Below are 22,230 nucleotides of genomic sequence, written 5' to 3'. Positions count from 1 at the left end.
TTAGCAAATTAAACATAAAAAGCTTTATGCTGGTTGGAAGTTTTAACATTCTGAAAGATGGACAACATTTGTATGCCCTCCAATGAAGGCCAGTTGTTACAAAGGGAGGGGGGAATGAACCTCTTTCAAAAGAGATTGTATTTTGTTTGCATTCTTTGTTTGTTGCCATGCATATTTGCTCAGTAGCAAACCCTGCTCTGTTCAGTGGAGCTTACTCCTTAGTAAAAGTGCCTCAAGGCTCCAAATGGAATCCAAATATCTTTGAACAGAATAATGTTGTGATGGGTTTAGTATTCTGTGGATGATCTTCTCTTGTTCTCTCTCAACCATTTGTACCCAACTAAGTTATACTCATTGAAAATAACCTAAAACAGTCACGGCCATTAATTTCAAGGGGTCTGCTCTGAGAAGGATTAACATTGTATACAATACTATATTTTTAAATGGTCCCTCCAGATGTCCATGGTTCCCCACAACATGAGCCTTCTGGATCAGGCCAATGGCCCTTTTAGCCGAGCATCCTGTTCTCATAGTGGCCAGCCAGATGCCTCAGTAGGAAGCCTGCAGGCAGGACCTGAGCATAAGAGCAGCTTTCCCCAGTTTTGATTTCCAGCTACTGGTATTCAGAGAGAATTCCATAGTTTATGCAGTGTGTGAAAAGGTCCTTCCTTTTGCCTGGCCCGAATCCTCCAGCATTCAGTTTCATTGGATCCCATCAGTGAGTTACACACCCTCTCTCTGTAAATGTGCGCAGCGAAATATTGCATATGACATGCTTCATCAGGGGGAGGGGGGTTCTTGACTCCATTCCCAATACTCTATATACCCAGTTTACCCTGCTGTTCCACTTCTGTACTTGGAAGCAACGGCCAGCCAAGGGTTCCCCTGTTCCTGCTGTGGATTATCTACCAACAGGTCTTTCTCAGGTGGTGCTTATTGCATCTTTGCCCGTGTGCCTCTCCATCTTTCCTTCAGGCGACTGAGAGGAAAAGCTCTCGGAGGGCGAGAATGTTAAGAATGCACTCATGTACGGAGCTGGCACTGCACCCATCCACCTTCTGTTTGCCGTGCCAATGCTTAACAAAGTTGTTGGCAAGGGTCCCTGTGCCTCCCGCCACCCCCTTCCTCCCCCTTGTTTACCATGGGTTGCCAGCATGCATGTCCAGAGGGGCACAGAAGGAATGCTGCCCAGAAAGAGAGACAAGGAATTTATGGGCGTGTTGAGAGCTTAAATGAATGCCACAGTTGAGTTTGGGAGGATATAGAATGGGTGGGGAGATGGCAAGAGTTGTGGGTCTTCTGAAGTCATTGATCTGCAGGGAGTTTGTGTGTGTGTGTGTGTGTGTGTGTGTGTGTGTGTGTGTGTGTGTTTTGTTGTTGTTGTTGTTGTTGTTGTTGTTGTTGCATGCATGCTAATAGACTTTTGGCCTTCATTTTCTATCTGCGATATGGAGAGAAGAATACTGACCTGCATGATGTGGTGGTTCATAGAATCATAGAATTGTAGAGTTGGAAGGGACCCCAAGGATCATCTAGCCTAACCCTTATAAATGCAGGAATCTCAACTAAAGCATCCATGACAGATGGCCATACTAACTCTGCTTAAAAGCCTCCAAGGAAGGAGAGTGCACTCCCTTCCAAGGTAGTCCATTCCACTGTTGAACATCTCTTGTCACCAGAAAGTGCTTCCTGAGGTTTTGTCAGAATCGCCTTTCAAGTTACAAGAAAAGAGATTACTATGAAGCATCAGGAATAAGTTTCTGGTGGTAATAACTGTTCAGCAGTGGAAGGGACTCCCTCAGAAGTGGACTCTCCTTCCTTGGTAGAGGCAGTTCTGAACAAGACAATAATGTGTAGCACTTTGAGCGTTCTTTGAAGAGCTATTGATACATTCATTCAGTTTCTGTCCCACTTTGGGATAGCGAGTATTGTCTTCCTCCCCCCATTTAATCCTTACAACAAGACTGCGAGGTAGGCTGGGCTGAAAGATAATACATCCCAAAATAACCTAGGTGTGTATCCCCCTACATCTTACACGGAGAAGACACATTTAAATTAATGGACCTAACTTAATCATATCTGTTAACTTAAGTGGCTCTACTCTGCATAAGACTAACATTGAATAAGACCCCCAGATTGCTTCCTTGTTGAATAAGGATGAACCTTGGTCTTAACAACACCTAGCCTGACACTCTACCCACCATGCTAGAACAGCTCATAGGGTCACAGATTTGCAACAGACCCATGCAGCTCAAAATCCTGCCAGAAGTCACACACCATCCTTGCCTCGGTGCTGTCGCAAACAGCATCACAAGAAGTGCTCCCTAAAGACAGTCCTTTGAGTAACCTTCTTGATCTCTTCTAAGAGGATTCTTGCCACCTCCAGATTTTAGAAGTACTCATAATTAAAAATAATGTGTTGAAGAAGTTTTTACTCAGAGTTGAACCACTGAACTGAACGGATGTAAGTTCACTGCAACCTGATATATTCAGTTCATGTATCTGATAAAGTGGGCTTGAGCTCACGAAAGCATATGCCCTATTACATTTGGTGATTTCTAAGGTGCCTAAAGACTTTTGATTATTTTTGCTGCAAGAGAGTCACACACAGATTCACCCACCCCTGCTGCTCGATTAATTTGAAGGGGACTTTTTCAATTGATTAAAAGTTTTATTTTTCAGTTGATAGAGTAATCTAGTTAATCAAGTAAACTAGTTAATCAACTCAATGTGGCTGCCCATTACAGTAGTAGTAGCAGTAGTAAAATAATAATAATAATAATAATAATAATAATAATAATAATAATTTATAAATGTGGGGAAAGGGTAGATGACCTGATAGCGTATCACATGGGAACCAGTTTGATTGCCATCCAAAACCTGGTAATCCTTCAAACCAGTATGTCTTCCTGAAATAAAAGATAGCTGAGATCATAGGAGCCAACTCCTATATTTGAGGGGGCTGCCCCAAAAAGTTAATGGGCAATACTGTTCAAATAGTATGCGTGCACCATGTCATGTGATCAATTATGCAGGGCAGGGTTTATCTGGGCCTCCACAATATTTTATTCAATTTGGCACCCCTGACTGAGATCCATCTCACTCAGTATTCTTGTATTAGTTTACATTGCCATAGGACTACGCAGATAATGAGGTGATAGAATGGACTTTGAGTTACAGGTGAGGAGTACTATTTCTGCAGGCTTCCCATGTTTCTTTCTTTCTTTCTTTTTTTAATTAATCCCTGCAAATAGAACACTAGTACTTCAGGACAAAAGGTTCTGGCATACAGCTTTTTTCTGCTGAGTGCTGGTTTCCTATTTTTTAAGATGTTGGCCAGTGTTCAGAAAATGTTTTATTGCCCACTCGGCCATTTGTACTACCATTCTGCTGAGCACGTTAATAGACTGGACTGCAAGTTCTCGGCAGGGAACTATGCATTTAAAGCAGTACCCTGCCACTTTAAACAGCTTCCCCCAAAGAATCCTGGGAACGGTAGTTTGTCAATGGTGCTGAGAGTTGTGAGGAGACCCCTATGCTACTAAAGGCTCTTCCGCTCTTTTACCTGCACCAAATAATCAGAACTGTCTCTGCCAAACAAGCTTGTAAACAGGGATTGTTGGGCATCATGTGAGCACTCTGGAGAAGCAGAGAAAATGCACTCACTATGTGCTCAAAGGCACTCCTGTTACTTTGTGCACTGGAAGGCTGAACCGTGGGGTGCAAAATGTTGAGCTTTGCTTCAGAGTAAGCCTTGTCACTGATAAGAACCCCAGCCTGTATAATTCACACTTTTCCAGCTCCCTGGCTTCTAGGCATCTCTGCAACAGTTTGCCTCCTGCCCTTCATGTCTCTCTTTATTTACCCTTTAATTTTCCTTGCCCAGGCCAGCCCAACAAATATATATATATATATCCCAGTAACATGGTAGCCAGATGAACTCCATCTCAAAGGTTAATATGAAAATCTGGATTGGATTAGTTAAAAATTACTTACAACACTATTAAAATTCTGAGCTCTTTTATTTTATTTTATTTGAGGTGGTTGTTGTGGCTGTGCATTAATTTAAAATGTCAGGGTTTTGGGTTTTTGTTTGGTTTGGGTTCTAAGCGTGAGTGTGTATGTGTATGTGTGTGTTTTCTCTTTTCTTTTCCTTGAGAAATCCAATAAGAACTTCAGCCAGCGGAGCGATCTGCAAAACTGTCTGGCACAGAGGAAAGTGTGTCTTTTCAATTGGTGAGGGGGAAAAATATGGGCCTTAACTGGAACCATATGGCAGCGCACTTGAGAGAAATCTGCTGAAAAGGAGAGGAGGGAAGAGGGAGGGAGGAAGGGGGGACTGTGTGCCAGGCAGAGGCAACAGGCAAGCTTGCTCCTTGTAGTTTGGGAAAGAAGGAAGGAAAGATACTTGTTTAGAGCAGAACAGGTACATGTCCTGAGCGTGTGGGAAGGAGGCTGTAGTGACTGAGAGGCAGAGCCAACGTATTCTGGTTTCCTTCCCATCTTTCTCCTTCCTTGCAAAAAATACAACAGACACTTGTGCAATTCTCAAGACAAAAGCACTGGGCAGGAGTCAGCATCTGCTCCCTAGATGTACCTATGTTGTTATTCCCCAGTTCTGCTTGTATCCACAAAGGGAGACAGAACTCTGGGTAGCCTCTGGGTGGTAATAAATCTGTGACTATGACTCTGGGGATGGGGTGGCATGAGTGGGATACATATACCCAGGACTGCTAGGCTTTGGATTTTGGGGTGAAAAACAAAAATAATGGTACTGCTGTGCCCCACCTTGCCCTAGTGATGAGCCTCCCTTGGAAGGAAGGGGTTGGACACATCCATCCATTTTGCTTTCTCCCAGTTTCTCGCTTTTCCAATCTTCAGATCAGTTTACCCCACTTCTGCATTAGTTTGCATTTAAAAAAGAAGTCTGCAAGAAAACCCGTTATGCTCTTTTGGGCGAGCTTCTCTTGATTTACACATTTTCTGTGCACACTTTACCTAATGCAACAATATTTTACATGTACACTCCCTTTTTACGCATTTTTGTGCATGTTTATTGGGTCAGAGAGCGGCATTGAGGAATGCAGATAATTTTGAGGGGTATCTGGGTTTTGATTCGTATAGCGGCTTGGGAAATGGGTTTTCCCCTCACCCCTACTTGCAACCAGGTGCAGGCTAGAGAGGAGAAGGTAGCATGGCAGCTGCCCTTACCTGTATGCCATCGTCTTGCCTCTAACAGGTTCTGCAAGGAGCAACATAAAATAGAGACAACAGAAATTGAGTACACACAGACACCCCTATATACATAAAAATGTAAGGCTGTTGTCACGCTCTGAAGTTGGCTGAAATAGAGGTGCCTTGGTTTTGTATGGGTGATTGCTCCCTGGCAGTTTACCGCTGGCTTCCTGTGGGATAAGCCCCTAGTAAGGCTCAATGCCAGCTCACACATGAACTTGTCCGCTTGAGTGATTCCTTGCTGTCTGAGTTGGCAGTCCAGCATCTGGAGAGTTACAAATTCCCCACTGAAAGCTGAGTTGGATCATTGGCCTTTCCAGCTCCAAATTCTCCACCTCAATCTTCTTCAACCTTAGGTGCCTAGATGCTGTTAGATTACATCTCCCATCATCCTTGTCCCACTGGCTAAGCTAGCTGGGAATGATGGGAGTTGTAGTCCCCCAAAACACCTGGGGACCCAAGGATGGAGATCATTGGCCCACACTAACTGGCAGTGGCTCTCCAGGGTTTTAGGCAGGAGCCCCAGCCTTACCTGGAGATGCTGGGAATTGAACCTGAGGCCTTCTGCATATGAGACAGATGCTCTCCCAGCTAAGCTGTGGCCATTCCCTGCCATACACCACTACTGTTCGGCCACCCAGGGACTGATGCCTTTGGTTCACTCAGCTGCTTAACATCAGTGACTGCTGCGGACACAGGGAGTGGTAAAATCAGCGGCCCCAGGGCTGCCAACCTGGAAGTGCAATTGTGATGGAGGCTTGTTGGTTTCCAGCCACCACCACCCGTTCCCCGGGATGCGGCAGGGCGCCAGGAGCCAATACTCCTCCATTCCCACCCCCCTCCCGCCTGCCCCCCCCTCTGGTGTTTCTCCCTCGCTGTGAGAAAAACCCGACTTCCTTGCACTGTCTTCTGCCTGCTGACATGTGTTCCCCATTAGACCTTAATTTCAGAAGATTTACAACACATTAAGTAATTTGTAGGTTATTTCAACTTTAATCTGCTGAAGTCTCGGAGAGAGAAAAAAACTCCCGAGATGAAATTCAAAACACACGGTTCTTCAAAGTGCTGGGAATGGGGGCATTTGGCAGGCCCCACATCTGCCTGGTTCCACATCTGCCCCGAGGACTTGCCAAGTGACGCAGGCGGTGAGAAGTGCAGGCCGTCAGGTGGAACGCGGGAGCAGCTCCTGCACTGCATGCAGAACGTCCCAGGTTCACTCCCTGACACCTCCGGGTAGTTTCAGGCTGCGAGGAAGTCCCTTTTCTGATGGAAACATGGGGAGCTGTTGCCAGTCAGAGCAGGCTCTATTGGGCTAGATGGATAAAGAGTCTGACCTGAAACAAGGATGTTTCATCTGTGAAACCTGGTCAAAGGAAATGATGATTCTGAGTCGCGTAACAGGAATTCTCAAATTGTATGTCCGGAGGCTTTGGTTGGCTCAGAAGAGGGTGCCTGCTGCTTCTCTGTGTGATCAGCTGGTCCAAATAACCTCAGCTGTCGGAAAGCCTCATGCAGAAATGCATGTGATTTGATTTATTATATTTCTCTGCCGCTTTTCATTCGAATGAATCGCCAAGTGGCTTACAAACAATAAATAACAATCACATAATAGAACACCAAAAACACAGCATATATCAAACAGAATAATTAACAAATCATTGGTGAAACGATTACGATCTATAAAGCACTATTAACAAAACAACTTTTTTAAAAAGCTAAACAGCACAAATATCATAAAAGCCATGTTATAGGATCCACAAAGTACTACAGCATTCACAATCTATAAAACAACATTAACAAAATAGCAACCAAAAAATGAACTAAGCACTGTGGAGCTCATACACACATGTGGGTAGTTCTTCACAGGATGCAAAATTAGTTTGTGGAACTTCCTGCCACAATATCGTTGCTGGCTTAGGTGGTCTTAAAAGGGGAGCTGGAACCCTGAAGAAGAGCACCCCACACTCCCAGCATTTTATTGCACCCAACAAACCAGAGCACCCAAGTATATTACAGTTGACTGCATGCCTCATTGAATGCCAGCCGCAGCAGAGTCTTTCAGCTTCTTCTGCAAAGGGTGGCCAAGTAATTGCCCCCCTCCCCATGTTTAGAAATAGTATAGATTTGTTTCTTTATTAAATACACCTCACCATCAAAAGGGGCAAGACCATGACCAGGTGAGCATTGTGCCCGCCTGTCCAGACTGTTGTTCAGGGGCTAACTATGGGTGGGCAACTTCAACGCTTCAGGCTGCACCCCTCTTTAGACTTCCTTTGTCTTTCAGCCAAGCATGGACTAGACAGGCCTTCAAATTCAGAATGCCTTCAAACCGAGGTCTGTCCTCTTTTAAGCAGGACACATGGCCCCTCTAACTGACACTGATTTCCTGGACTTGCCCCCCAACTTTCTCTCTCTCTCTCTCTCTCTCTCTCTTCTTCTTGGTTGTACTTGCTGCACTTGCTTTCTCTCTGCAAACGGAAGACATCAGGAGCAAGGGGACCAACAGCTGCCGTGGCTGGCAAGCTTGAAAGAAAAGGCAAGATGGTTGAATGTTTGAGCTGGCTGGGAGCCCATTGGGAAGTTCTGTTGCTTACTTCCTTGGGCTTTTGAGGAACTTTGGCCTGCTAGGTTGGCTGGGAGACAAATGCACAGAGCAAGCGATCAGTGGCTACTAACCCTGATGGCTGTCTTCTAAAGGGAAGGTAGTGTGCTTCTGAATACCATTTGCCAGAGAAGAGAGTTGCTGTGGCGCTCGGGTCCTGCATACAGGCTTATCAGAGGCATTTGGCTGGTCAGGGCAAGAACAGGACGCTGGATGAGATGGGCCACTCACCTGATACATCGGGTTCTTTCTGGAACGGATCCATCCGGCCTGATTTGCCTAGGAAATGGCTCCCAACACAAAGAGGGAGGAGGGAGCTTCCCGCAAAGGTGGTGGCATTTCTCTGCTCGTTGCCACAGCGGAAGGGTCACCAGTCTGGGCTGGGGAGACAAATGCTTCCCCCCCACCAGGGTTTGGCAGCTGTTTCGGATGGGCACGCAGGCTCATCCGAGCGTGCCAGGCAGGTAGGGCCTCGGTTGCCCTGTTTCTCCTTGGTTGTCTGTTAATCTCAGAGTCCTGGATCACGGCTTCCCGAGTGCCGGGGATGGAGGAGACCCTATGAAAATGATGATATGTGACAATCAGTCACAGCAATTAGTGTTTTGGTTAACAGGCCTTTTTTGTTTTCTCTCACCCAGACAGAATGTCACAAATAAATCCTCGCCTGCATTTGCATATTAATTGGATCGGAGACGTCAAGCATCTTTCATTAAAGAAAATGATCTGCATATTTGGAGACATAAAATAGTTATTTTGATGGGTTTTCTCCCCCCTCCCCCCGCCCGTAAGATCAGGGGGTGGGGGAGGAAGGTGATGGGAGCAGTGAAATTGAGGTAGAGTGAAGGCAGAGGGGGGGAAAGCAGCTTGGTGGGCTTAACCCCTTGTGGCTCGGCACAAATCTGTCGCTGGGTGAGGGAGCAGATAAATAAATAAATAAATAAAGCAAGCAAGCAAGCCCGGGAGTCATATTTTCCTTTGCAACATGCCAAGAGATGGGTTTTTCCCACCATGCCAATGAGGGATTCATAAAGGCACACCCCTAATGATAACCCCAGCTCTCTGTAGGCTCTCCCGGATCATCCCAAAGAGATCATTGGGGTAACCCACAGGGATTCATAGGCTCACAGCGTTGTAAGGGACATTGGCCCTCACCTAGCTTGGCCCCTTTGCCTGGGGCAGTGAGCTTACAGTGCCAGCACCCCTGATGGGTTGCCCTTCAGCCTCTGCAGAAGTGTCATGGGTCCCGTGGATGTGTCATGGAGGGTATGGTCCAATCCAGAGGAAGAATGGGAGGAGCTAGGGGAGTTTGTTGACCTGGGGGAGGGTTACTGTGGTTTAGGGCAGATGAAATGCCCCCCCCCAAGTCAGAACCCAAAGAGGGGGCCAGCGAACTAGAGAGTTCACAGCTTGATCCATGGATCAAAAAGTGTCCTGTCCCTGAGACACTGGTCACCTCTAATCAGACAACTTCTGTTGTGCAGCCACCTCTGCCACCTTCTCCTGTCGGTAACGAGCCTCCTCCTTCTGGGGAGGTGGCTGAGAGTGAGTTGGATGTTAAGCTGGTGCCAACATCACCTCCACGGACACAGAGGCACCAAGGCGAGCAAGCTTTGCAGGCCCAACCCATTCAAAGGAGTGTCCATTTGCTTGTCCAGTCCATGAACTCTGGCCATTTGCCACACTAAGCACTGCATCTGCCCTGCTCTTCAAAAGGAAGATGCAAGGTGTGTTTTGCTTGTTGAATAGATTTTTTTGCTTGTGCCAAACGTGCATCTAAACCTTTCTTCCACCTTCTGTACTTTGTGCCTGGTACTTTGCCTATGTATCAATCTGATTTACTCATTGAAGGCTTCAGCAGAAGCAAAACTGGGAGTTTGAGTTCTTCGTCAAACAGTGAGGACCAGGGCAGAAAAGCCATCTGCTGAGACAGACAGTTCCACTGCTGAGCTGAACTTCCAGTTTAGCCAAACCCTGTGATTTCCACTTACTGGTTCTAATTCTGCCCCCTGGAGCAGAAAAGAACAAGTCAGCTCCATCTTCATTCATGACAGCGCCCGGATAAGCTGAAAGACGGTCATGTCTCTCCTCAGGCTACATTCACATGTGAGGTTTACTGTGTTAGTTTTACTGGTTGCAATGCCTCTTGGTTTCTAACATTGCTTTTACATGGCGGTACCTGTTGCATTTCAGAGCTGTGGCTTGTTGGTCAATTATGCAGCCATATTGCGCTTATTGTAAACGGCAGGAAAGAACTGAGTGCTGGGATACTGCTCCAGATTTCATCACGAGAAACTACTGTGCAAAACTCCTGTGATTTCCCAAGTTAATGGATTTTTCTTCAGGAAACAATACAAGAATGAGCATCAAACTTCCAAAAATTCCAAAAGCGAATTTTATGTCATGTGAAAAAACAGATAAAATGTGGAAATGATCAGCCAAGGAAAAGTCAGGAAAATAGAATAAAGTGCTGTCTGAAGGCAGCCTTAAGCTTCTCTACTCTGGGCTGAACGTGCCCAGATCTTTCAGCCATTCCTCGCAGGGCTTAGAATAATAAAATCATTGAATCAAAAGAGTTGGAAGGGACCCTAAGGATCATCTAGTCCAACGCCCTGCGATGCGGGAATATGGGGTGTGGAAAGCTTCCTGTGAGGAAAAGCTGAAGGATAGGAGCATGAGAAGAGCAAGAAAGGATGTGATAGTGCTCTCCAAAGTCTTGTTCTGTGAGGTAGTGGGTTTCTGTCTGGATTGATAAGGTGGAAGGCCCAGAACCCAACAGCCAGACACAGTGATAGCTGGAGCCAGAACCAACGATAGGCAGAACTAACTCGATCCAGTTTTGTCCCCATCTTACTTCTGCCTGCAGAGCTCTACAAGGGCAACACTGAGACTCAGGAAGAGTAAGTGGACATGCAGAGCACCTGCTTGGCATGCAGAAGGTCCCATACTCAATCTCCAGCATGTCCATGCAGGGCTGGGAATGTCCCCAGTCTGGTATCCTGGAGAGCTGCTGCCAGTCAGAGTAGACAAAGCTGAGCTAGATGAACCCATGTAGTGGGTGACTAAGTATGAGGCAGCTTCCTACATTCTTAAATTTGGTGCTCTCACTTATTGGGCAGTCCTGAGCAAGCAGCAAAACAAATGAAATGCATTCGCTTTGCACAACTTGCGCTGAGCATCAGTAGCCCACAGCACAGGCGTTTGCTATTTGCAGTTTTGTTTGAGCTCCAGCCACACACAGCTCCTGTGCAGACCTCGCCGCTGTAACGCAATGGAAATTTGGCTTCCATTTTGGGTCTACAGGAGTCCAAATAACAGCAAAGTTGTCTGTGACCAAAGGCAGCTGCTGACAGTGCTGCGTTCCTGGCATGTAATCTCCAGAGGAGATTCTCTGCAACAAAAGGACCTTTTATGCTCTTTAAAAGACTCGTGCCGGAGTCATCTTAAAAAAACCCACAAATCCACCCCTCGATATTACTGGGGTGTCCCTTTCTACGCACTTTCAGCCTGCAATCTCTCTCCCTATTCCATGTTTTACCTCATGAGATATAACATTCCCCCCCCCCCTTTTCTATCTGATCCTTGGAAGCCATTGGTATCCAGGGAACATTATCACACACACTCGAAATAACCCAGAAAGCTGCCAATCCCTTATTAGGGAATGAATCCCCGTCGGAGAGGAATGGGAAGGCACAATTTATTGACAGGCTGGTGTGAACATCTCTCGCCCTCCCCTCCTTTTGGCTTGTAATAACAGAAGCCCAGAAACCATCTCTGGAATGGGAAAGAGACTTTAAATTGTGCCACGTTTCAAGGTACCCTTGCCTTGGCTGCTTGGTGTTTACATGAGATTTGCATCCCCATTTTCAGAGGGCTCCTTCCAGCATTTCACCGTCACACCTTGGCATCTGGTGGTTCTGTTGTGTGTGCGGTTCCCCCCACTGCTGCTTGTTTTCAGAATTATAAAGGTAAAGGGACCCCTGACCATTAGGTCCAGTCATGACTGACTCTGGGGTTGCGGCGCTCATCTCGCTTTATTGGCCGAGGGAGCTGGCGTACAGCTTCCGGGTCATGTGGCCAGCATGACTAAGCCGCTTCTGGCGAACCAGAGCAGTGCACGGAAACACCGTTTACCTTCCCACCGGAGCGGTACCTATTTATCTACTTGCACTTTGACGTGCTTTCAAACTGCTAGGTTGGCAGGAGCAGGGACCGAGCAATGGGAGCTCACCCCGTCGCGGGGATTCGAACCGCCGACCTTCTGATCGGCATGTCCTAGGCTCTGTGGTTATATATATATAGCCCTGTCCTTTTTCCTAGCTTCAGTGTGGCTTGTGGAAGCCTTCACCAACCTGGCATCATTTAGGTGCACTTTGGACTACAAGTCCCATCAGGTGATGGAAGTGGTTGTCCAAAACATGGCTGTTCTGGCCATGGGTTAATGGGACTTGCTTTCCAAAACACGTCTGTGCTGGAAGGGGCTGATGGGAGCTATAGTCCAAAACATGACTGTGCTGGTTGGGGATGATGGGAATTGTAATCCAAAACCTTGGGAAATACTCCTTCCTTTCTTCCCTCCATCCTTCCATTCATGACTGAACCTGTTTGTGGAGACCCACTTTGCCACAAGCCAGGTTCCCTAGCAAGAGAGGGCAGATGTGGTGATTTGTGGCCTGCTTGGCTTTGGATAGGTAGAAGCTAAAAATGGCTTTCATGAACACACAGTTCACTTAGCAGCCAGCTGGCGCTATCAATCATCCGCCAGCACCATCAGGAAATGATTCCCAATCAATTATAATTGCTCTTTACCTATTTCCTGTGTAAATCACTTAAGTTTTTCCTTCCCCAAGTGGGAAATGCAAGAGGAAATGAGGGAGTGGAGACATCCCTTGCTCAACCCCCTCTGCCATAGATCGACAGGGCTACTGAAGCTCATGGGGTTCAAGTCCTCTACCCCATTGAAAGACAGGGAGCCTCCACACATCGCCCCTTCCCAGATTAACCCAAACAACCAGAGTGCCTTGTCCTAAAAGCAGATGAGAGGCACAAGCACATCATACCCCTTAAGCTGGGGGTGGGGGACTTCATTGGATCTACTTTTTAAAAAAATTTAATTTTTTTTACTGGAACCCCAAGATTCACTAGACAGAGTCTGGTGCAAAATATGTGCATTTAAGATCAAAGAATTCCAGTCTCAGGAGTATGTTCTGAGTACCAGGGCAAAACTGAGCTAAGTGTCATCCAACACAAACATCCACTCCGGGTTTGTTTGTTTACTTAATGCATTTATATACTGCTTAATTATCTGCATTTCTAAGCAGTGTACATAAAAACAATCCACAGAAAATGGCGCATTAAAACAGTGGACATTTAAAAAACAACAACCCCGAACTCTACCTTACAATGCCTGCTGGGACTGGAAAATCTTAGTTATGTTTCTGAAGTTCAGCCAACAAGTCCTGCCCCAGCCCTCCGGTTTTTTTCATTTCAGCTCTATAATTTAGTCGGGGGTATTGGGGGGGGGGATAACCATTTTGTTGGGTTATCAACTGGTTGTCAACATCCTTGTTGATCTGCTGCAGATTTGACTATAAAAAGTGGAAATGAAGCCCTCTCTGAGTCCAGGATCATTAGCCAGGCTGAACTTGTCATAAGGTGGAAGGGGCTATTATACTATTATATTGATCCCTACCTATCCCTAAAGAACCCAGGCTGTTGATGGAATCACAAGCAAGTTGCTGGCTTGAAACCAAATGGTGAAGAGGTGGCAGTGTGTGCAGAGTTAGGGAGCTGTGGAGTGTGACGCCTTCAAACTTTTGTTAGAATCCTCAAGCGCTTGAGAATCTTCTCCAAAACCCCAAGCTGGCAGTCCTCATGGTTACAGCACGCAATACTCCGTTTGGTTCATGTTTGACATTCACGTCAGTGCAAAAGCCCTGACAGCCGATCCCAGTTTAATTTTGCACAAATATCCAAAAGCGTATCCGTCATCGTTTCAGGCTTACACGGGAGACGGCGGCAGACGGCCGTGTTTAGGTTGAAACCCACCGAGAAAAGGAGGAAGACGTCCGTTGTTGGAAAGATTTGGGATACTGTAAATCGGTGGGCCGCTCGCTGGAGATGGTGTCTGTCTTGTCATTTTAATTAGTCGCCCATTGGAGGGAGGAGGCGGGTGGTGGAAGGGCAAGCGGAGTGAATCTGTGTTCTGCCAAAGGCGGTGGGTAACGAGCTGTCCCGGTGCCATCCATCCATCTTGCCCGTTATTTTATGGAGTCCTCGGACGTCCGGAGTTCTGCAGTGTTTTGTTAAGCACCGTAATGCAGAGTTTATTTAATGTGGGTTTAACTGCCTCATGCTTTTATAAATCAAAATAATTAAAAATAATAAATTTGAAGGTTAAACAACAGCTTGTGCGGTGGCTGGGAGAGGAGGCCTGCTGGAGGAGGCAGGCATGCAGGAATGCCACTTCGGAGTTGGAAAGGCTTTTGTTTTGTCATGACATGCAGGGCAGGGGGTGTGTGGAGAGGACAGTGAAGAGTTGACCAAAGTGGGAGCTGAAGAGCAGAGACCGGTTTGTGCAAACATCTGGCAGTGGGCTGCAGTCAGCAGATGACACCCTTGGGTGCTTGTTGTGGCTCCAGTGTCCTGGCACAACAGCCTGCCTTGCTCCCCTGCTTTGAACAGCTTTTCCCCAGCACTCCATGCTCCAGGCAACCTTCTGGGGGCCACAGGCCAGCGGCAGGCAGGGCCAGAGCCTACAGTGCAATAGAATCATAGAGTCATAAAGTTGTGGAGTTGGAAGGGATCGCAAGGGTCATTTAGTCCAACCCTCTGCAATTCAGGAATCTGCACCAAAACATCCCTGGCAGATGTCCATCCAACCTCTGCTTAAAAGCCTCCAATGAAGGAGAGTCCAGCACCTTCTGAAAAAGTTGGTTCAACTGTTGAACAGCTCTTACTGTCAGAAAGTTCTTCCTGATGTTTAGTCCAAATCTCCTTTCTTGTAACTCGAATGCTTTGGTGCTGGTCCTACCCCCTGGAGCAAGAGAAAGCAAACTTGCTCCATCTTCCATGGGATAGCCCTTTAGATATTTGAAGAGTGCTAACACATCTCCTCTCAGTCTCCTCTTCTCCAGGCGAAACATCCCCAGATCCCTCAACTGTTCCAACTGAAATTAATGGGCATGACTAACTTAGGTCTATTAATTTCAGTGGGTCTTATCTGAGCAGGATTGAGTTGGAGACCACCGTAAAGCCTTTCCACCCACATGACTTTATTTTCTGGTCCCTGGCTGACTTAAGCCCTGCCTCTGAGCTTAAAACAGGTTATTAACACACCCTGTGTTTTTTAAGCTCAGAATTGCTCCCTTGGGGTGGCTGGGAATGGCAGGACGAAGTGGTGGGACCCGTGGAGACTGTGCAGCCCCCTCTCTTTCTCTTTGCATATTCTTCTTGTGTCAGCTTGATAAGGAATTTGAGGGCTTTATCAGAAATACCAATGCCTTATTTAGCAGGGTGAGGCAAGTGCCCATTTGGCTCTGTGCAATCTGTTGATAAATGGCAAAAGAAAGGAAAGAGGGGGTAGGAAACTGGTGCAGGCAGGCAGTTTCCCCCACCTTCCCCGATTGCGCTTGCACTTTGAGACAACTGATAACAAGGATTTGCTCGCCGTTCAGCGTTTCCTATTTTTATTCACAGTGGAGAAATTCCTCTCCCCTCTGTCTGTCTGTCTGTCTGTCTCTCGCTCTCAGTTTTGACCAGTCCTTGTTTATTTATTTAACAAAGTGTCATGCAAGGACTGGTGGAGAGTGACACTGATTCCACCTGCTTTGTTGGGGAGGGGTTCTCTTCAGTAGGTTGGCATCCAAAATCCAAATGTGGGTTTCAGGGTAGGCCTGCGATCCTATGCCCTAGAGGTTTGGAACTTGTTGCCCCCCAGAGATGGCTGTACTCTCAACTACCATTAAACTCCAGTGCAAAAGTTGCTTGGAGAGAACAGGCACAGCTGACCATCTTAACACCCTTTTAAAGGAGCATAGCATAGTCCTATGGATAGTTACTCAGAGGCAAGCCTCACTGAGTTCATTGGGACTTGCTCCCAGGTACATATAGGACTGCTGTCTAAGCTAGCAGCAGATATCCCTGTGCCTTGCGCATCTGTAAACGCAGCATCTGAAGTTACTGCTTCCTTTTGCCTCTCCTGAGTCTCTCCTGTCTGCCTCAGTGGAACATCCTGAATTCAGTTGTCTATGAGCAAAACCCAAAAGCTATGCTATGGTTGGGTAAAACCTTTGTTCAGATCAACCAAAATGTCACAAGGTGTGAGAAAACACTCAAACTCTCAGAAAGTTTAGTCGGCTCCCAACCAAATGTACTAACACACCTAGCCGGGGCCTGCCCAATACATTTTGGCAACTGAGATAAACCACAAAATGCTGCCCCCACCACCACCAGGGAAGAAAGGGTGAGTGACGATCTACACCAGGAGCAAGTGAGGAGTAGAGATCTACATTAGGAACAAGGGGAGGAATCAAATCAACCTTACCCAACAGTTGAAGTGGGAATCAAAGGTCGTCATGCAGTGGTGGAAAGTGGCATACTCTGAATCATGCTGGGTGAGTGCAGAGCCCAGGAAACCCCAGAGCGCAGCCTCTGTCATTTCCTCCCTAGGAATGAGAGGAGATCAGCAGTGCTTTCTCCAAGAGGCCACCGTAGAGGCGGCATTGTGGGGGGGCTGCCAAGGAGGCAGAAGATCCTACCTCCTACACTGAAGCTGTGGCTGCCGCTGTGGCTGCAACAGCAGGAGCTGATTTCCCTGGAGGCCAGATCTGCTGCCCTTCTGGATCCTGCCGCCCAAGGCAGTTGCCTCACCTTGCCTCATGGGTGCGCTGGCCTAGCTCTTCTCTTTGAGTATTAGGCAAGAAGGAGACCAATAGCTACATCATGCATACTCCCCCAATGTAATCTTTTATTTTCTTGAGCCAAATATTAGCCACTTTAGCATGGGTAGGCAAACTAAGGCCCAGGAGGCTGGATCTGGCCCTATCGCCTTCTAAATCCGGCCTGTGGACAGTCCAGGAATCAGCGTGTTTTTCCATGAGTAGAATGTGTGCTTTTATTTAAAATGCCTCTCTGGGTTATTTGTGGGGCATAGGCATTCGTTCTTTTAATTCCCCCAAAATTATAGTCTGCACCCCCACAAGGTCTGAGGGGCAGTGGACCAGCCCCCTGCTGAAAATTTTGCTGACGCCTGCACTGTAGCCTTTCCTTGTGAGGGTTCCCAAACTCTTTGCACAATGTTGTTTGCCCTTTTCTATGCAACTTTACCACCTCTAAAATATCTGGTTTGCAATTTGGGGATCAGCTGCGAGCAGCCTGATGAAAGGAAGGACGAGAGGGTCTGATTTTTATTAATTTACAATAACAGGGATTAGATTCTCTCTCTCTCTCTCTCTCTCTCTCTCTCACACACACACACACACACACACACATATACATATACATATACAGTGCTTTTTTTCCTTAAAAAAAAAATTTAGGAGTACTTCCTACTCATATTGAAATACTGCCACTCAATGAGGCCGAACTTAGATTCACAAAATATTTAGGGGTATGCGTATCCCTGCATCCCTCCCAGAAGAAAAGTACTGTGGGTGTGGAGAAAGAGTAAAATAACCCTACAACAATAGGAACTACATGCTTGTTCTTTTTATATAAAAATAAAACAAATCTTACAACAACAGGGACTAGACGCTTACTTATTTTTAAAATAAAACAAGTAGAAGCTGAAAACATAGCCCAGCCCAATGCTGATTCAGCATTGGGGTTATTGTCTGCAGTTGAACTGTTTCAAAACCAGTAACTCTTTTCCTTTGCTACCTGTGTAGGAAAATAGGGTGAGTGGGGGGAGGGCCAGAGCAAAAATGGTTCCTTGGGACAGTTCAGCAACTTTGATGAAGCTCACTAATAGGTATCAATCTCCTGAATAGGATTAATTCGAGCAGCCCAGAGTTTGCCAGTCTCTGATATTCTAATAATAATAATAATAATAATAATAATAATAATAATAATAATTTTTAAAAAACAAAATTCTCAGGGCAGTTTTTTACTCTGGAAGAGGATTTGTGTGCTGGACGCTGGAAGAGTTGGAATTAGCCCAGATGTGGCAGGGAGGGGGTGGCGAAAGGGGGCGTGGGAGCCAGACAGGCAGTAAGGGTAAACGGAGCTGACAGGGTCAGCCAGAGCTTTTGTCCCTGCAGGCGGCATGATTAGAGAGCTTGCCCGCCCAATTCCTTAGACTTTAGGGATGTTGTCGGACAAAACGGGGGTCTTCCTTAATTCCACCAGAGCGCAAGCGAGATCAGACTTGACATCCCAGAAACCCAATTCCCCTCTTTTTGAGCAAATAAATAAATCCCGTCCCTGCCGGGGATGGAAATAATCGTTCAAACGAGGCTTGTCAAAGTCCACTTCTAGCTTCGGGGGGTGGGGTGGGGTGGGGGTTGATGGTGGTGATTGGCCCTTGTTGAAGCTGCTAAGCCTGAGAGGGAGTTTGGGAGCACGTGGGTGGGCCCAGGCGCTTAGGGGAAGTAGCTCTGGAGCAGCAGGCTGTGGCTAGCGGAAAATTAAATGCTGCAGCAGAGATTTTGGGTCTAGCAGCAAGGCCCGTGCCGTTCTTCATCGCTCAGGTTCGCTGACAGGGTTACGCCCTCATCTGTCTGGAGGGCTCTGCGCTTTGCCATCCCCACCCCCAAGTAAAATTAAAATGTGTTTTCTGAATGTGCCTGTAAACAGTTGGGCATGACTCCTTATCACAAGAGTTGAAAACCTCCAGTCTGAATGTGGCCTCCCAGTTACCTCTGTCAGGCCCTCGGGAGTCTTCCTAGGTCACACCTCCTCACCACCCAAGCTCTCTGCCCTCCTTGAGTGCTTTTGCCGACTTCACCATCATAATTAAATTTATATGCCACCTTTTCTCCCAAGGAGCTCAAAGCAGTGTACATGGTTCTCCTCCTCCTCATTTCATCTTCACAACAGCCCTGTGAGGTAGATTAGGCTGAAAGGCAGTGACTGACCCAAGGTCACCCAGTGAGCTTCATGGCTGGGTGGGGATTCGAACCATGGTCTCCCAGGTCATAGTCCAGCACTCTAACCATTGTGCCCCACTGGCTCTCTGGGACTCATCCTTGAGCTGCGACATTTCCTCTTGCTTGCCTGATTGGAAGATGGAAAGATAGAAGCCACTTGCTTCTGCGTGGTTGAAAGGTATGAGCCATGTTGCTCCTCCCACTTTTGTTCCTGGCCCTGCCTACGTTTGACTTTGGCCCCGCCTACCACCAACATGCTGCCCAGGAAGCCCCCTCTCCTAAGGAATGTGAACTCCAGGCTCCTCACCATATCTGAAGCTGTATACAGTGGTACCTCGGGTTAAATACTTAATTCGCTCCAGAGATCCGTACTTAACCTGAAACTGTTCTTAACCTGAAGCACCACTTTAGCTAATGGGGCCTCCCACTGTCGCCGCGCCGCCGGAGCACGATTTCTGTTCTCATCCTGAAGCAAAGTTCTTAACCTGAAGCACTATTTCTGGGTTAGCGGAGTCTGTAACCTGAAGCGTATGTAACCTGAAGCATATGTAACCTGAGGTGCCACTGTACAGTCATACCTCAGGATAAATATGCTTCAGGATAAGTATTTTTGGGTTGCGCTCCACAGTGACCCGGAAATAACTTCCGGGCTTCACCGCCCGCGCATGCGCAGACGGTCAAAATGACGTCACACGACCCGCGAACGCACAGACGCATAGTCACATCTTACGTTCTATTCAGGATGCGAATGGGGCTCTGGAACAGATCCCGTTCGCATCCTGAGGTACCACTGTATTCTTCCTCTGTGGCATGTTGCTAGACATACTCTGTATAGCAGGGAAGAGAAGGTGCCACTTTGCTCATCCTCCTTCTGCACTGGCCTAAATCAGCCATTCGGTTTGCTAACCAGTCCTAGTTATGCAAAGCCTGTGGGCCCAATCCACCCTATTCCAGAGAAGGTGACCTAAGGTGCTATGTGGCTGACAACCTGCCCAAAGTGATAGCTGCCTTCCAGAACCCGGATCACATTCAGGGTCTGTGGTGTAGCCATTGGCTCTACAGGTTATGCCTAAAGCCTAAACCAGGTGCTTTGGACTACAACTCCCATTGGCCCCAGCCAGCACTGGCTGGTTTGGATGGCGCTTGTAGTCTGAAGCATATGTTGCTTTTTTTTGCCTTTTCTGCTTGCAATGGGATAGTGGAGGGAGGCAGAAAAATAAATAAATAACTGCGCCAGTGGCCTCTTCCAAGGCTTTTTTTTTCCTTTCGGGGCGGAGGGGCGCACATAGCATGCATGATTGTCGTCTTGATGAATTCCCCCCGGACGTAATGAGCTGGTTTTTCTGCTGTTAATATTGCATCTGCTGATGAAGGCTTCGTTAGGATAATGGAACGAAGCTAAAATATAAATGACTCGCTGTCAAGAAACAGCTTTTGCTCATGTTCTCTTGACAGTTCCCGGACTGTGGTGGTGGCAGCGGTGGGGAAGGAGGGTTCGGTGCGTGTGAGCTTTTGCATGTGCTCCGTGGGGTGTGCACACGTTCCCCCTGCAAGGCTTGCAGCGAGCGCCAGTCACGAACCTTGGAGGATCAGAAACTGTGTGGGTGGGGCATCTTGCTGGGCAGTTCATGGAACAAACCAGCGTGCCGCAAAAGCCTAAACCAGGGCGTGTTGACTTTCTCAGCTATCAAATTCCCAAAATGAAAGGTGCTAAAAACTTGTAGCATGACTTGGGAATTCAAAAGATATTTTGGTTAAGTTAATATAATTCAGTTTTGCTCGGTAAGTACAGGTTGTGAACATTTTGAGCGCGTTCAATTACCATGCGACTGCCGACACATGGGTCGTTTTGGACCTGGAAGACGACAGAATGGGGGCATAATAGGGACAGGGCTTAACAGGGGCGTAATGGGGCGGGGCAGGCTTTTTGCACACTGCTGATGCGTGCAGGGTCAAGGAACGCAACCCCCTCACAAACTGGGAGGTTGCCTGTAAAATTGCAAAGAAAGAATTAAAAATGATTGCCAAGGACTTGCAGGTATATTATATTTTTGTTGTTGTTGTTTTGATGTTGTTGTTGCTGCTGCTGTTATTAATTTATTTATTTAGTGTTACCTGACATTTTCAGATAAAATTAAAATTATTTGGTTTTCCGAAAACAGTTTATGCGCTTCTTGATCAAACATAGACTTAACCAGCTAAATGTTGCCCAGTCACAAAAATAATAACAGATATGAATTCTTCACAACTAGAAACATGTTTTTATGAGCCCTGACTGAATAGATGTGCAAAAATTAAGTTTCTCCTCCCCCCCCACCCCCCACCCCAAAAAATTACACACCTTAGTGGCCTATGACTCAGAATGGGAGGAAGTAGCAGATCTGGCAAGTTTTTAAACCTTTCAGTAATAACTTTCCAGGATTTCAGGCAAGGAAACTTTCCTACCTGGAGATTGAACCTAGCACCTTCTCTGCCGCTGAATTGCAACCCTTTCCTAGCAACTGGGCAGTAGAGCTTTTATAGACTGGAAGAAGTGCTGTTAAGTCCAGGCTTTTTTCTTTGGGTGGGTGGGGGGAGCTTGGTCAAGATCCTTGCAGTGGGCCCCCATCCCTGAGTGATGCCCATTGGTCCCTCTCTCCCTGAAATCGGCACCCACTTCAGAGGGAGAAGCCATTCTGCACCATACTTTTAAAGCATATTTATCACACTTTAACAGTCATAACTCCCCCTCTCCAAAGCACCCTAGGGAACTGCAGTTTGCTGCTCACAGAGCTACAGTTCCCTGCACCCTGAACCAAGGTCTGTGGACCTTGGGATTTTTTGGGATTTGAGTTCGGTGAGAGGGGGGCATTCCACCCTGCAGAGAGCACACATGGCAAGGCCATGAAAGAATGCTTCCTGTCTCCCCGAGTTTCAGTGAGACGGGGACGTTCTGACGGCTGCAGAAGTGGTAGTGTGCATCACTGAGGGAGGGCAGGGGGCGGCACGGCCCCATTTTGTTTCAGGCGGCGAAGCTGGACAGGCCGCCCCTGTGCCCGACAAAGCCAACTCTGACTTGAAGGCCTTCGGTTCCCTTCCCGATAAGACATTAAACTAATGTGAACATTAAACTAATGTGAACTAGTACCTTGTATGGCAAGAGACACGGGTGGCGCTGTGGGTTAAACCACAGAGCCTAGGACTTGCTGATCAGAAGGTCGGCGGTTTGAATCCCCGCGATGGGGAGAGCTCCTGTTCCTCGGTCCCTGCTCCTGCCAACCTAACAGTTCGAAAGTACGTCAAAGTGCAAGTAGATAAATAGGTACCACT

The 22,230-nt window shown here is 47.1% G+C and overlaps 1 protein-coding gene and 1 long non-coding RNA gene across 2 annotated transcripts in view; one reads left to right on the top strand and one right to left on the bottom strand.

Moving 5' to 3' along the window:
• CASZ1 (castor zinc finger 1) overlaps nucleotides 1-22,230 on the top strand; it is a 435,323-nt gene that overhangs the window by 243,831 nt on the left and 169,262 nt on the right. The window lies entirely within an intron of this gene.
• Nucleotides 6,221-17,320, bottom strand: LOC308482835. Its single transcript, XR_013989444.1, has 3 exons — nucleotides 16,380-17,320; nucleotides 7,492-8,393; nucleotides 6,221-7,365 (listed from the first exon to the last, which is right to left on the bottom strand). It is a non-coding gene; the product is annotated as an uncharacterized lncRNA (long non-coding RNA).

The sequence above is a fragment of the Podarcis pityusensis genome (genome assembly GCF_964106645.2).
Source record: "Podarcis pityusensis genome assembly, chromosome: 8".
NCBI lineage: Eukaryota > Metazoa > Chordata > Lepidosauria > Squamata > Lacertidae > Podarcis > Podarcis pityusensis.
Note: the sequence above shows the minus strand (reverse complement) of the source record. Positions and strands in the feature narration are given on the sequence as shown.